The sequence below is a fragment of the Apteryx mantelli genome, chromosome 12 (assembly GCF_036417845.1).
Source record: "Apteryx mantelli isolate bAptMan1 chromosome 12, bAptMan1.hap1, whole genome shotgun sequence".
NCBI classification, from domain to species: domain Eukaryota; kingdom Metazoa; phylum Chordata; class Aves; order Apterygiformes; family Apterygidae; genus Apteryx; species Apteryx mantelli.
Window position 1 is genome coordinate 12,612,937 of NC_089989.1, and position 13,741 is coordinate 12,626,677.

The 13,741-nt window shown below is 46.3% G+C and overlaps 1 protein-coding gene across 2 annotated transcripts in view; it reads right to left on the minus strand.

The window, feature by feature from the left end:
- SFMBT1 (Scm like with four mbt domains 1) overlaps positions 1-13,049 on the minus strand; it is an 84,940-nt gene extending 71,891 nt beyond the window's left edge. Inside the window, exon 1 of one of the 2 annotated variants that reach the window (XM_067303247.1) lies at positions 12,996-13,049. The gene's annotated coding sequence lies outside the window, so the exon portion shown is untranslated. The remainder of the gene's footprint in view (positions 1-12,995) is intronic. The other variant, XM_067303246.1, reaches the window with a different exon arrangement.
- Positions 13,050-13,741: the final 692 nt, after the last annotated feature.

Consider the following 13,741-nt stretch of genomic DNA (forward strand, 5'->3'; position numbering starts at 1 on the left):
CCAACAAGAGACATCATCCTTTTCACATCTTTTTAAAAAGTCCCTTAGGAAACTAAATCGATAACCTTAAACAATAACAAGTGCACCCAGAAAGCAGACCGCTTTAAGCATAACACGGAAAAGCACTGTTAGTGTTGGTTTTAGGATTATGTGTTTTAATTACACCCCCTCCACCCCCTCTTCTTGCTTTGTAATTGCGTTTTCTCTTCTCTTTAAGGAGGCTAACTTTATCCATAAGAGCCTGTGGACGGCAAAGAGTTCAATGCTTTCACCGCAGAGTCTGGAGGTCTCCCACTGCTTTCCGAGATCTCATTCGCATTTTGTTTTAAAAGTGTTCCAGTTCAGATTGGCACAGACTTTTTAACGGAAATGCATAAATAAAGGAGGGGCATTATAATGATAACCAAAAACAAAATAAAAAAATCCCCTCTGCATCTGAAGGGATCCCAGAAACATTAAGGTCCTGAGCTTCATCACAGGGCTTAGGAAAACTTTATTCAACAGGGTACGCTTACTTACAGTCTATTTGAAATTCCGGATAAGGACACCATAACATGTTCTTCTTTCCACCTGCAAATTTTAGTAAACCTCGCAAAGACAAGCTGGCACAAAACATTGCCACTGTACCACCAAATCGCCCTCCTGTCTGATGCCTTGACGCTTCACTTTCCAGAGGCAAAGAGCAAAGCCTTCTTCCTGCTCTCATCATTTACCCTGCCCAACTTGGCCACTGTTTCAGTTCCACTGTGCCAGCACATCCCTTAACAGCATGTTCAAGCAGCAATAATAAGGGGCTAAGAGCCCAGCAATGCTGCTACTGCTCACCTTGCAGACCAGATCACATAATACGTTTCCAGTGTCAAAACAGCAGCGGAGCCTTTCCTGAAAAGCGCTCAAGTTTCGTAACAGGTTCACAAAACATTTCAGAGCAACGAGGCTTTAAATGTGGCATTTTAATCTAGAAAACAGAGAGAAACACACATGTGCACTTTACTGTGAAGCCAGAACAGGTCTCAGTGGATTTATGAATTCTGCGAGACTTCGAGTGTCGACATAAATAATCCCCACAAAGGCCCCACATTTGATCTTGGAACATCTTCAACCAACTATGACCTTCGAACATGGTGACCAAAGGCCAAATGACTCCCTATTTACATTGTAGCTCACGAAGTGTTCCATATTATCTATGGAAATGCTCTTTTAACTTACTAAAGCGCCATTTGAGCCACAACTAAGACTCTACCACCCTTTGCGCTTGCAAACTGCTATGGGAATCAAAGCTTTCCCCCCGTATCTTTTCTTGCTAAACAGAATTATAATATTATGAGCACACTAAATCAAGGACTTCTCTCTCCAGGCAATGCCACAAAAATATGGCCTCGTCTTCTGCTATTGCTCATTAACGGATAGGCTTCCGTCCCATCCCTCCATTAAAAAAAGTACAGAAAGCTAAATAAATAAATAAATAAAAGCTTTCAACAATACAGATTTCAGATCACAAGAACATTAACGGGCCTAAAGGCCTAAAAATAGTGATAGCACAGGATTGTAGTGAATATCTCAAAGTAAGGGGTGATGTTCTTATTAACCCAGCATCAGGAGTGCTGCAATTACATGAAAATCTGTTCTCATTTTAAGATTTTTATTTTTTTTTTGCACGTCTGTTCAGATAGAGAACACAAACATGAAGCCTAAGGGCTCAAAAGCCAGAAAGCAGCTAAAAAGATTCTTCTGCTTTTAGGAGCATCAAAAGCTTGATGCTGACAGGCATTTTGAAATCCAGAGAAATTTTTTCATTTTATTACCTCTGCGGCCCCCTTCCCCCCAAAGTTCATGGGATACTTTTTCAGGCATCACTCTGCTGGTGTGTGCAAACTTCAGAGGGGAAAGCCAGTCTGCCATTTCTGTTGTGCAAACATAAATACAGAAGAGATAAGACTATTCTTTTTGAATTCAATTTCAACTTTGGAATCATCAGTTTTGATAATTAAATCAGAAATTTTAATTTTATGGCATGATGTAATAAAACCAGTGTCTTAGGACTTTTTAAGGAAGCATTTTCAGGAAGAATCTATCATTTGATTTTTCTTTTATGGCATCTCCTCTATTTTCTTTCCCCACATCAGTATTCTGGATCTAAATGGAGTCTCATGGAAGTTCTTAAGTGCTAACAAAAATACCTATATTTATTACGATCACGTGTCTCCGCTGTGAGATTCAATTTTAAATGCACTCGATATGAAAAAAATTGTCTGCCTGCTTGTTTTCAACAAACTTGCTCTGATGATAGCCCAAGTCTCTCTTGATTTGCTCTGTCTGGATGTTTAGATGCTAGAGAAACATTAGGTGGAAAGTGCAGTGTCAGATGTAAATTAAACCATCTCCCCCAGCTGAGCGCTGCCCTCAGCTGCAACCAGAGACTGCACAAACACCGCCACCATCACTTCTAGGAGGAACCAGAATTTAAAAAACAAATTTGTTTGGGCTCTATCAGATCTCTATGCAAAGCAAGTACATAAATTCAGTGAAGAACTGGGCTAGGAAAAAAATCCCCCCGCAAAACTCCCCCAAACTTTCCCAAGCTGAGGTCATCACGTCTGCAGCATCAAAAGTTTAATTCTTGTAAGATACTTTGCTTATGGTTGTGGAAAAGTCTTCTAAACACACAAGATTAAAAGCCTGTTCTTCTATACCAGGGGACAGGTAAGCACAGAAGTTAAGCAAATAGCCACAAAATGAACAGAAAATTGCGGCACAGAAAAACTGTGGCCCGCAGAAAAACACTCATTCATCAAGTGGCTTTTGGGGGCTCCTGGATTCAACTCTCCCCAATGCTCTTCATGCCTTAGGCAGAATTCATGCAGAATATAAATCCTTTGGCTTTTAGTATGCCACCACATAATACGGATGAACTGCAATGCACAGTACATTTTCCCCCGAGCACGTCACACAGGTGTCGGACACAAGCACCTCTGTAAGGCACCAGGCAAGGAGATGGGCTCAGCTGATCTCTTACCTTTACACCAAGGACATTTGTTCTGCTGTTTTCCAAACTGGAGTAACTGGTGATCTATTTAGAACACTTCAGTACATAGGCTTGGTGGCTCTGTGTAAGCCTGGTATAAATCTGAATTAACATCTTTAAAACTTTACAAACAGGGAAGAGTAAGATTTTTTAAATGTTGAAATTATCAGTGTGGAATTCAATAAGTATTCACTGCATAGCAGATCCAGTCCAAGATACTTCATTTAATGACTGCAGGAAATAAGAGTTTTACTAAGGATATAACACAACACTAAGGCAAAAAAGAGGTTTAATGGTCACCTCAGATTAGAGGGTGGTCAAAAATAACAGGAACACATAATTGCTGGTATCAGCATTTCAGGTCTATACATATTCCACCATCAAAATGAAAACTCTTTCATAAGTGTTTCTTAAATAAAAGTAGTTCATAATTGCTAACAATTGACAGTTTGAGAGCTTTTTGCATACTGAAATAATTTTTCAGTATTAAACTTGCTGTAAGTATTCAATTTATTTTTTATCTGACTTAATTCCTTCCCCCCCGCCCCATACCTCCATGAACATCCAAAAGCTGACAGTGAAAGAAACCGAAGCCAAATAAACCCAAAGGCCAGGATCTCACGCACGTCTCCCCTTCGCTCCCAGCATACTCTTTCCTACCCCCTCCGCCAGCAAACTGAGTTGAGAAATAGGTACTCTGAGCAGAAAAAGAAAATCCATCAGAGCTGTGCATCCTATTGGGGTTTCAGCTGGGGGAAGCTCTGGGCATCTCTAACTCGCATTCAGCCTCTTTGACACAAGTTAAGGAAAGCAAACGTCTCGTAAGCTTGGGGCCCACACGCACCATGCTGTCTTTCCAAGACCTGCTGGTGTCCGTAAAGAACTGAATCATTTCAGAGCATTTTCTGGAAGATCATCTCATACTTTAAAAGCTGATTAAAGAGACAGGAAGCAAAGATGGAAACAAAAAGTCACTTTTCACAGGATGCACCGATGAGTTTGTACAGTGTTCGGCCTTTTTTTTTTTAGCGTTTAGGAGCGATCCAGAGAAGAGCCCAAATAACAAGAAAGCAAAGTTTTAAGACACCAATGAGCTGTTTCAGAGATGAAAATTAAGCATTGTTTGCAAAGAACTGCAGAAGGGTAATAGAACAGCAGATGAAATTAAAGGCAGAGTAATAACACATGAAGAAATAAATTAGATCTCATTGTATAGGTGAGGTTAACTACGGCAACTCAAGATTTTGAAATTGTGATGACTAATTCTCTCAGAGCATTAACTTCAACCTCATTAAGAGTCCAAAGGAACAGAGAAGGAGACGGAAAATGTTGTGCTCCGGTTCCAGAAGCCCCACGCACAACCGTACTGTGATACAGCCTGCTGGTCCGGCCTCAGACAGCCACGGCGAGATTAGACGACGCACAGAAAAGGGTATCAGAGATGATCGCAGGCTTGTAGTGTTCCTACGCTAATAGAGACTGAGGGACAATTTAGTTTAACAGCTCAGAAATACCCATAACCAGACAGAGCAGTCCCATCTCCCCGCTATGTGCCCCGTTACAACGGCGGTGCTGGTAACCACCAGAACCGGTGGATTTGGGGAGGATCAGGCCACGGGACAGAGCCCCGGCCAAGCCAGCGGCTCCCGCGCAGCCTGCGGCCCCGCATCACCAGCGGCAGGAAGGATCACGCTGTGTTTCACCGTTTCTCATCCTCCCTTCAGCAGGGTTTCGAGGTAAGCCTGGGAGCACTACTGATCCGACATGCTGTGGCAATTTTTATGCTCATTGCAACTGCAGCCAGCCTTGGTTCACTAGCACAAAAACCTCATTAGGTGTCTTCAACAGCTAGCATGCCAGGATTCGTCCTTGAGGGGGGAACCCAAAATGGTTAATTTTAACCCACTAAGGTAGATTTTGCTATAGTGTTTCCCAGAAGTCAGTTTGTGCCTGGTGACAATGCATATTTCTCCTTTTTGAGCAGACAATACAGAATCCAGTAGTGTTATGAAATCTAAAATTCAGTGCTTGTTTGCAGCCTCGCTTTCCGGAAGGAAACCTGTTCACATCCATACGATTGTTCCCTCCGTGAAGGTGCCTCGGAGAGTCGATGGGCAACTGTTAGACCAATCGTTTTAGTATATTTAATATCACTCACATTTGTCTGCGTATGAGAATGATTAAGATCGACAAAATTATTCTGATGACGCTATTTAAATAATAGTACAAAGGAGGGCCAACTTATATAAATTGCTTTAAATAAAAGCGTATTAAGCTACACAATCTTGCGAATTCTCAGTAAGCTGAAAACAGTGCCCAGTAAGCTTCAGCCATTGTTTGGAAACAAAGTGTAAAAGAGAAAAATTGAATATTTAAATACAAATCTTACCTTCACTAGAAATAAGTAATCTCTATATTTCTTACAGGATAATCATAAGAGTTATAATTTATGTCAAGTTGCATTTAGAGGGAAATTGGAATCCAATTAGAAATAAAAACTGCATTTTCATTTTGTTTAGCTAAGCAATATTTTTACCTTAAAAGCATCTAACAGATACAACGAAAACAATATTTTGGTTTAAATTTAAGAAATACAGAGAGTTAAACCAAGAAACATTATCTGCAGTTAATGAAGTTGATTTATTCTTGTCGCCTTGTCCTTCCAGATGTTATCATTTTTGTACCAGATTGGAATCTTCCCTGATTTTTCAGTTTCCAATCACTGTCTCTTACTTAAATAAACTGAACTGGTTGAGAAAAACAAACGAATAAGTGTTGGACATACTCTCTCTCTGCACTTGCAGATAGGCTAGAATGATCTAGAACTGGCTTATTATTTCAAAAAATTCTGGGTTTAAGTATTTAGCCAAGCGACTTTCCCAAATACACTGGTTTGGCTTTCTTTAAGAAGAGTGGCAAAAACATACTAAAATTTGCAAAAGCGTGAGTTCAAAGAACAAGATTTGCCCATAACAACAGCAATTCAAAAATTAAGTTAATTTACCCCCCTTGAAAAAGATTCTATTTAAAAATTTTAACCAACAGTTTAAGACATAATAATCACCCTTAAAGACAGACATTTGCTCCAAGTAAGCTGCTGGACTAAAACACCTAGCTGCTAACTTGATTAAGTTCTGTTTTGTAGATAAAGGAGAAAAAATTTCCCTGAAAGAGGGAAGATTTTCCTGTACCTATGCCCATGGTCTTATTAGTATAAAAGGAGTTCATTAGTCCTGTTCAGTTGGCCAATTAGTGCTATATATATAGCACTTATGACTGATCCTGCACTTTGATTATTTGTTAGGACCATTAGTTTAACCCTCATGATAATACTTTAAAGAACAATGGGCAGAGTTAGTCCTGAAAGAAACCACTGCTTTCCTCAATAATTTCGCTTTTAGGATGTGCGTTACATTACCGAGTTCAGTTCTGAGGCAACCCATAGGCCCAACTGCAAGAAAGCATCCCATGTTTTAATCCAAGAAACCTGCCTATCTACTAGACGTTTATCATCTGGCTATTTCTTCACGAATTCTGTTGTCCTGATCTTGTCATTTATACTGAAACATGACTAGAGGAGTTTGTACTTAATACTGTACATGGATGGGGACATACTTGGAATGAGACATTAGGAAAAAAACAAACTAATATATTTAAGAGAAAAAGTCTATATGTGCATATAATAATACATAATTCTTGGGGCAAAGTTAATGGGCACTGAGGCCAACAGTGGTCTCCTTCCAAGGAAATATGCTTTGACAACAGAGGGAGATATTTACAAAAAACTTCTAATTTCAGACAACGCTTTACAGTATAATGGAGTTTCTAAACAGAAACTTGATGCCAGATCTTAACAGTGCTTACATTTAAAATACAGCTCCCCACGTACAGAGCATGCTTGAGCAGTAAGGGTGTACCAGCTACCACGACTCCCAAGAATCTAGCGTAAGACATACACTCCTAAAAATATTTACCTCAGTCAAGCTACAAAAAGAAAAATAAATGCCCCAAATAAATGGAAAGTCTTACATTTATCTTTGCACAGGTCAAGAGACCAAGGAAGCGATAACAAATGCCAAAGCATCACTTACTCCAGTAGGGAGATGCAGGACGCCCATGGAGCTTCCAGAGCCGTGTGCACGACAGGCGCACAAGGGCACGAGAGGGGAAGCGCAGTCACTGCCTGGCTTCATCAGCTTCTTCCAGAAACAATGACAAATCTGAAGGTGCCATTTACGGCTTCTGCTCACCCATCCCCAGAAGAAGTAGAGACTTCAGCCTCTAAATACATCGAGACGGAGCTCATCTGCTCCGATCCACTCGATATCTACTGCAATATCACTGCTGAGGTCCCGACGTTCTTAAAAAAGATTAAGTTGACAAACATCAAAACCTCGCAGGGTTGCCCCTGCACACACCAATGACCCAAATCTGCGAGATACAGCACCTCTTGAGATATGCTGAGAGCCCTCAATTCCAATCAGCCAAAATGGGAGAGGAGCTCACTCAGCCGCCTCCCTTAGTCTACTCCTAAAAAAAAAAAATAATAATAATAATAATAAAAAAAGCATCTCTTCCATCTTTCCTCATCGCTCACTCATTGCTCAGAGAATCTCAAAGCTGGTTTAACAGCCACATCATTTTTAGGTACCATCAAATGCCACTGTTCTCCTTTCCAACTCATCTGTTTGAGGAAAGAGATCATTTCTGAAGTGAACAAGAGTGTCCTCGAGTGTAATGGCAAATAAAGCAGTGTAAATGAAGTGCCACGGCAGGATAAACGACAACCTTGAAAGCCAGCAAGCTGTTGTTCAGGGTGACTCAAGGGACAGTAAACACTTTTTAAAGGTCCACATAATCTGAACAAGTTGTTATTAACTCTGTAACTAGTAGCTCACCTGAACTGTAGGTAGCCAGCTGCAGCTAGGTTCATCTGCCAAAACCAAACGTGTGGAGAAAGTCAAAACAAAATACGCAAGGCTTCCACCTAAGGGAAGGAAAAACTACTGTTCAAGAGTTGTTTACCAAGAAGTACTCTGCGCAGCAAAAACTTAGGTGTCCTTTAAGACTGCTCTGTCTTATTTAAGAAAGAGAACTTAAGAGAGCAGGCATTAGTCAGGCACCTACAGAAGACTATTCTAGTACAAACCTTGATTAAGTCCTCTTCAAGTTTTAATGTTATTGCTTCCTTGATTTTCTTAGGAAACAAGGCTAAGAGTTTCCCTCTAAATGTGTGCACATATACATGGTTTTCTGCCTATTCTCCCATGACTCTTCATCAAACATGGTCAACAAAACCTGACAGAGGAGCAGGGGTCTCAGGGATGTTAAGGTCCTACAGGTGTTGTACTCAAATGCTTATTTCACAGGAAAAAAATCCATATGTCACTGTCTCCACTGAAAGAAAGACTGACACAGACATTTTCTATTAGGCAGCAGAGGAGCTCCAAGAGGTAAGAAAGGAGAAAGGGGGAAGCCAGAAGAAGCAGGAGACCTTGGAAGCTGGGCTCTGTTCACCCCGTGGCTAACAGGCCTTGTCCATTTGCACAGTGCCTACCAAAATGCTCCTTGGTAGTGGCTCTGGGTGATAATCAAATACTACTAAAACAAACCAAGCTGAAAGCAGTCCCTAAGAGTTATCACTTTCCCCTCTTCAAAGCATTTTTAAATACCATGATTTCCTGGAGAAGTGGAGAGTTAGCTGGAGAATGGTGTGCAAGACATCTTGTTCCAGCCTCCTTTCTCTGAGCGGTGGAAGGGGACCTTCCAAACAGTTGACTCCCATAAAATGCAACGTAATAAGAATGCAGAGCAGAAATGGTATCACAATTCACTTCAGTTCTGTGGACTAGCCTTTGCTAAGTACATTTTAGAAGTATAATCTCACCGACAAGATGTAGGCTTATTTTTAAAAAAATAATAATAAGACTTCTCTCATGAACACCAATCCATAAAGGAAAGTATGGTAAAAGGGAGGAAAAAAATCGATGTGGATAAAGAGCAAACACAAAATGTACGTGTGTCTTACCTGCTCAAAGAAGTATGGAATCTTACTATTTTTTTACATATTCTATGCTCTTAGAACTGATATGCATTTTACCATCAAATGAGCAATAATTAGCATCTTTATACTTCTTTTCATAGTCTTTATCCATGTAAAGAAAATTGAGGAGTAAGAAGAATTCTGTATTATTAAAGTTAGTCAAAATATACAATTACTTGAAAAATACCATTACTTTAATGACAAGGTTTTTTTTTTAAAGTAATAAGGGAATAATACAAAATTAGCATAAAATTACTTTTATTTTCATCTTTTACTAAATTTGAAGGGAGCAAACTGCTAAATTTCACTTTCAGGAACTTGCATATTAATACAACATTTGCCTGCAGAACAATTCCAGCAAGCGTTTGCAACAGAACAAAACAACAGCTCCCCCTTCCTCTACCCCCTGACTTTTCAAGTGGGAAAGTACTCTTGGGAGGAGGAAAAAAAAAAAAAAAAAGGAAAAAAAACTTTAGAAATAAACCACGGCTCCCTAGCCCCCCCCCAAATCTAAACCTGTGACCTAAAAAGTGCCAGCCATGTCTCAGCAGCAGAAGGGAATGTGCACAAAAGCAAGTCAGCAATAGCAGCAGCAATATGCCGATGCTCAAAGCTGCAGAAACAAGGAAAACACAATCTGATAAACATCAAGTCAGACGAGTCAGATGAACAGCACTCGGTCCTCCACTTGCCACACAATCCACAAGTGATTCACAACAGAAAGAGAAGTTACAGCTCTGGAAAACATTTGTTGCTTACATAGGATACATGGTTTTAAGTCACTGATCAAGCTACAAGACACAAAACTGCAGACGGAGAAACCAGACCCCCATACTATTCTGTAACGTTGAGACAGCCATGTTGGTATGGGGACAATATGTAATGCAAGACCTATATTTTTTACATATTGAAAGCTCTCTCTCTCTCTCAAAAATACCCCTTATTAAATACCTCTCAGGTTTCAACTTCTCCTGCGCTAACAGAACACTTTAGCGAATTTAACATGAGTCATTTCACTGACAACGTGCTCACGTAATTAAGTTCCCAGGTGTCTGAACTGCATCACTTGCGAGACTGTTAAACTTCAGTCTAGCCAGCACAAAGTGACTGCACTGATGTCTGCAGCATCGCAGGACTATGCTCCGGCCAAAGTTTGCAGATGGAAGCACAGTTATGACGTTCAAGTAACTTGCAACAAGAAATAGAGTGGATTCAAAAAGTAAGCATGACATAAAGGCTAAGATCTAGAGCTGCCACTGGTTTGCTATGAAACAACGCAACAATAAAAAAAACTGTAAAATGTAACCAAAATATACTGTGACAAACATATTTTGCAACTCCCTTTAATACCTTCAGCACAAGATGAATAGAACATAAAGATCAGAATACAAAGATCACCGCACACAAACAACAGCATCAGTCATCAAGATGTCATCTTACATTTGAGCCACCTCTCTTTTCCACATAGCAACTGCTTAGGAGGTTTGCTGGGTTAAAGAATCAGATAAGATAATTCAATGCGAGCAGATTAATAGTTGGGGAGGGAGGGACTGCAAAGGAAAAACCATACGGATCAATAATTACTAAGATCTGCCACTCTTCTTCAACTATCTATCATGCACTGCTGTCTCCTGTGCTGAATGTTCATGCCAGCTTCAACATAACAGGATACTTAACAAATCATCCAACGTAACTACCCAGCACAGAAATAAACTACAGCATGAGCAAAAGCCGTTCTCCAACCTTTCCATATTAAGTCTTTAAGAATGAGTCACAGGGGGGAAAAAAAAAAAAGTAAAGTGAGATCTGTCAGCTTTATTTTGCTGTTTAGCTTGTCCAAGAGCATCCTCCTGGTATCCCACCAATAATGCTTCTGGGGAAAAACAGGTTTCATTCTCATCCTTCAATCACAGCAACAAGTGACAAACTAAAAGTAAAAGAGGAAATGGCTGAATTCAAGGCAGGAAGCTTGAGTCTTCTTCCTATAGATGATCTAAAGAGCTCCAGCTTAAGATGCTTTTTTTGTTTTTTAACCATAAAATTCATGTTAGCAGTACCTGCCATATATTAGTCCCATGTTTTCACAGTTAATTGACATATTTTGATCTTACACTGATTTACTTTGCCCCATCGGCTGGCTATTTTGTAATAGCAATCACAGACCTTAACTAGAGCAGATGCCATCGTGTTAGGTGCTGCGCAGGCTACAAATTAAAGCCCCACCTCCCGTAAGGATGCAATTATTTCCAATTAAGAACTTTTTGTATTACAAATCACATCTTACTGACCAGTGTACATACATTGCAAACTGTAAGTAAGTTGCAAAGCAGAGCTATTTCTGAAGTTACGAGATAGGTCATCAGTTGCTCCAGCATGACTTTTGCACGGAGCACCTCACGTTCTGCCTTACTGAAGTGTTCGCTGTGGTAACCTCCTGGGCCACTGGCAGCCGCATGCTCCCAGGAAGGAAGGACCAGCAAAGAAAGAGCAAGGTAGGCCTTTCCTTTCACTGCAAAACTGCCAAAACCTCACCCGCCAGAAACCTACTGTCGGAGCAGGCAAAACTGCCAGACGTAAAGGTTACCATTTAAAAACACTTTACGATGGCAACAAGTTTCTCCAAAGTGGATATAATCGTTCCACTAAAGCACACGTGTGGCTGTGAAGCAGACATCGCTGGCCTATTTGGGAATAAATAAGGGCCTTGTGGAACGGTAATAGCGAACGTAGTTAAAAATTCACAATTAACTGCCTGCGTTGTTTTCCTTCTCCCTTCATTATTTCCACTGCACGGGGGAGGGAGGGGGGAGAGCCGTGGTAACAAGTCTGCAAAAGCCACAGACGGCAAACTTGCGCGGCCCTTCCCGGGAGCGCACCGCAGCCTCCCGGGCCGCGGCGCCCCGCGGGCGGCAGCGCCGGCGCCGCCGCTGCCCGGCGCGAAGTTCAGTCCCGGGCATCCCCGCGCCGCCGCGGCTTCAGGTGCAGAGCAGCGCGCAGCGCAGCGCAGCCGCCCGCCCGAGACAAAGGCTCCGGCTCGCCCGAGCGCCGCTGGGCGCGGAGGCGCCGGGGGTGCGGAGCGGCGGCGCGGGCGCGGCGCGCGCACAATGCCCGGCCCCGCGGCAGCGCAGGCCCCGCGGCGCGGGCGGCGGCGCTGCGGGGGAGCCGCGGCGCGGAGGCGGCGCCCGGCCCTCGCCCCCCGCGCCCGGGAGGGCAGGCGACGAGGCGGCCGCTGACGGGCCACTTGACGGGGAGCGCGGCGAGGCGCTGCCCCGGGCGGGACGCGCGCTGCGCCGAGCCGAGCCGCGCCGAGCGGGGCACGGCCGCGCCCGGCGGAGTGCGGAGCGGAGCGGGGTTTAAAGGTCCCCTTCCACCGCCATTTTGAGGGGGAGGGGGGCGAGGGAAAGGCGCTCGGTGGGCTCGGCCCCCCGCGGGCGCGGGCGAGGAGCGGCCGCGCCGGGGCGGGGGCGCCGCGCGCACAAAGTTCCCGCGGGGCCGGCGGGCGGGCGCGGGCCGGGCGCGGCGGCGGGCGGGCGGCGGCGGCGGGCGGTCGCGCCCCCCCGGCGGGCGCGGGGCCGCCAGGAGGGGAACTTCGGGCCGCGGGACGCCGCGGGCCGGCCGCCGCGGGCCCCTAGCGGGCGGGCGCAGAGTTGCGCGCGGGCAGTTGCGCGGCGGCGGCGGCTCGCCAGCCCCGCGCATCTCTCCGCAGCGCGGGCGAAGGCGCGCTCCCCCCCGCCGCCGCCGCCGCCGCCTCCCCGCCGCGCTCCGCCTGCCTCTTCCCTCCTCCTCCCTCGCCGCCTTTTTCCCGCATCCAAACTTCGGGAGCCCGGAAAAACGGTCCGGGCCCCGCGCCCCGCCGGCAAAACGCCCCCAACAGCTGCGCCCGACGCCGCTCCGCCCGCGCGCGGGCACCGCCGCCGCCCGCCTCACCTGCGGGGAGTTTTTCCAGCCCTGCGCCGCCGCCGGGGCTCGGGCTCCCCGGCGCTCCGCTCACTGCCTCATTCCAATATGGCACGGCCCGCCAGAGCGCATGCGCCCGCCGCCTGCCTCCCCCCCGCCCCTCCGCCCTCCTCTCCCTCCCTCCCGGCTTTTCGGGCGCTCCGGCTCCCTCCCGGCGCGGGCGCGCCGAGCCCGCCGCCGCTCCGCCGCCGCCCCCGGCCGCGCCCGCCGCCCCAGCCCCAGCCCCGGCCCCGGCCCCGCGGGGCCGCCCGCCGCGCCCTGCCCCGCCTCCCGCCGCGCTGCCCCAGGCTCCCTGCCCCGGACACCTGCTCCCGCCGCGCCGGGGGCACAGCGGGCTCGGCCGCCGCTAACGGGACCCGCCGCCGCCGCGGCTCCGCCGGGCTGAGGCGCGGCGGAGCGGCCGCCCCCGCCCTGGCCGCCGCCGCCGGCCGGGGCAGAGCCCGGGGGTCCCGTCGCCACCGCCCCACCCCGTGCCTCGGCGGCGGTTTAGCCCCCTTCGGCCCTCGGGAATAAGTCGGCTCCGTCGGTCCGGGCGCGGGGCTGGCGGTGCCCCCGCGTGCGGCGCGGCGCGGCGCGGCGCGGCGCGGCCCTTCCCGCGGGGCCGCGCAGCCGAGCGGGCCGCGCCGGCGCCGCAGTTGGCGGGCGGCGGGCGGGCGGCAGCGGCCCCCCCGGCGGAGCCGGGCGCCCCGCGCACCCGCCGCCGCTCCCCGCGGCGC